Source organism: Mycetomoellerius zeteki, unplaced genomic scaffold (assembly GCF_001594055.1).
Source record: "Mycetomoellerius zeteki isolate Tzet28-1 unplaced genomic scaffold, Tzet1.0 scaffold102, whole genome shotgun sequence".
Classification (NCBI taxonomy): Eukaryota; Metazoa; Arthropoda; class Insecta; order Hymenoptera; family Formicidae; genus Mycetomoellerius; species Mycetomoellerius zeteki.
The window spans coordinates 2,007,013-2,009,256 of NW_017255933.1; positions in this window are offsets into that span (position 1 = coordinate 2,007,013).

Below are 2,244 nucleotides of genomic sequence, written 5' to 3' on the forward strand. Positions count from 1 at the left end.
GAACGGGTGGAGGAGTAGTGCGAGGTGGTCGATTTCACGCGGTCGATTGCTGGACCTGCAGCTCCACCCCCGTGGAGGCCGCTTTTGGCCATTCGCCGGCATACGTTCCCAACATCGTCTTGCCGCCTCGTGAAGATTGTCCGACGATTCTATGCGCGCGCGCGATGCCGATATATTTAAGTAAGATTTTATATACTAATAAGAGGATCCGTTAATTATTGAATCTCTTCGTATCATGAAGACACAAAAAATTAAATACATTACAATCTTTAAGTGCTAACAATTTGTAAATAAAAAAAATACAACAAACTTGAAAAATGTATAAATATAATACATCATGTATATTCAAGCGTATACATTAGTAATGATAATTCTGTTTGGTGTCATTTTGTCATTGTTGGATTAACTTTGTTGATTTAATAAAAACATTTTTTCTCAGTGAGAGAGAGAGAGAGAGAGAGAGAACATAAATCATTAAGTCAATTTTGGAGCTTCAATAAAAACATAATAAAAAAAAGAGCAGATTAAATATATGTGGAATAAGAAAGCTTCTGTGTTTTTCTGCGCAAAAAATAAATTCAAAGAATAGATAATCTTCTTAATAAACATTAGTTTATATATCCATGACAATTAGAAATCTAAGTTTTCCATTACTATTTATATACTGTCTTTGCAAACATTTATATACTGTCTTTACGTTAACAAGATGATCGAATATTAGGTATTGTTTGTCACTTGATATGCGCAGAGTATATCTTCGTGCAATGCTGAAAGAATTGTTAAACCAACGCGAACGTTCCTGCTTTTACCTGTAAATCGTGTGAAACTTTCGTCGCCAGAGTTTCTGCAAATATTGAAATTGGTCGCGGTGCCCGATGCGTGCTGCATTCCCCTTGAAGGAAAGACTCGAGGTCTCACGTACGACGCCATTTGCGCGAATCCGTTTCCTTGCCATTTGCGTCATCGACATGAAACGCCGACAATCTACAAAACTAGATAAAGAATACAAAGTTAAAATTAAATTGATACTTAGCTAAAATTGGTAAATTTACTGTAGTATATCATTGATAGGTATATTATTGCAGCGATTACGATCAGTCAATTTAAATATTAATGAATTCTCACATCCCTGAGGACATAATCATCTCTTATTCCTCTCCGCATGTAAAGTGATTACTCGTTGTAAATCTAACTTCAAATACCCGAGCTCATTATGAATTTAAAACTCATCACACGTACCGAAAGCCAACGAGTGAACATTTTTATGAGCGGAAAACGTTTGTTAACGCGTCGACAATGAGAAAGGAGGGAAGCGAAGAGGTGGCGAGTGAATCGGTGGACTGAAAGGGAACCGGGGAGTGGCTACGGCCGCGTATCGTAATTCCGTCGCACATTACCATTTAGATTAGTTAGATTTGCAGGTAAACAGGACGCGCGCGGCGATCGCGGAGCACAAACACGAGCGCGCTTGCCGCCCCCGTTGACATTTTAATTTCATCGTGATAATTACTTTCAAACGGATGGCTTTTTAAGTAGATTAAAATATTCCCGTACCGCGCGCACGTCCACATTCGTATAATTAATGCACTTTCGGGCTGCGAGCGCGGTAGCGGGGTGCGGATTGGGTGACAGTGGTTGAGGAAGCGGGGATGGTAGACAGGGATTCGGGGTCAAACCAGGACCGGACGATATATTCGTCTGGCGATATATCGCCATTCGTTGGACGAGTTTTAACGACGGGCGCCACGTTCATACGCGCGAGTGATTTTAACTCGATTTTAATTCGGCGTCATACAGCCAGTTGCGCGAATTTCATTATCGTTGTTACAGTCGCGAAATAAAGTCGTCGATGAAACAACGACACCTCCACTGTTCATTATATTTAGTTATTAGCAGATCTTATTTGTCAATTGCCGTGAAGAGTAGAATACATAGAACACGCAATTTATGTTAGACAGATTATATATAAATATTGATATTTATTTTTATAAATTATTATACTTATTCATATAGTTTAAAAAGAATTTTTACTAATATAACGTATAGTTATTAACTGAATCTAATCACTGTAAAACTATTGTTGAAATGAAAAGCAGTAACTAGCCGAAAAACGCAAAGTCGAAACTTTCTTTAAGATAATATTTTTCATTCTTTTTAAATGGAACTATCATAAAAAGGTCCTTTAAAGATTTTCTTAGGAAACATTGCGTTTTTAGCGTGAAGCACTTATTGTTAGTTAAAGTA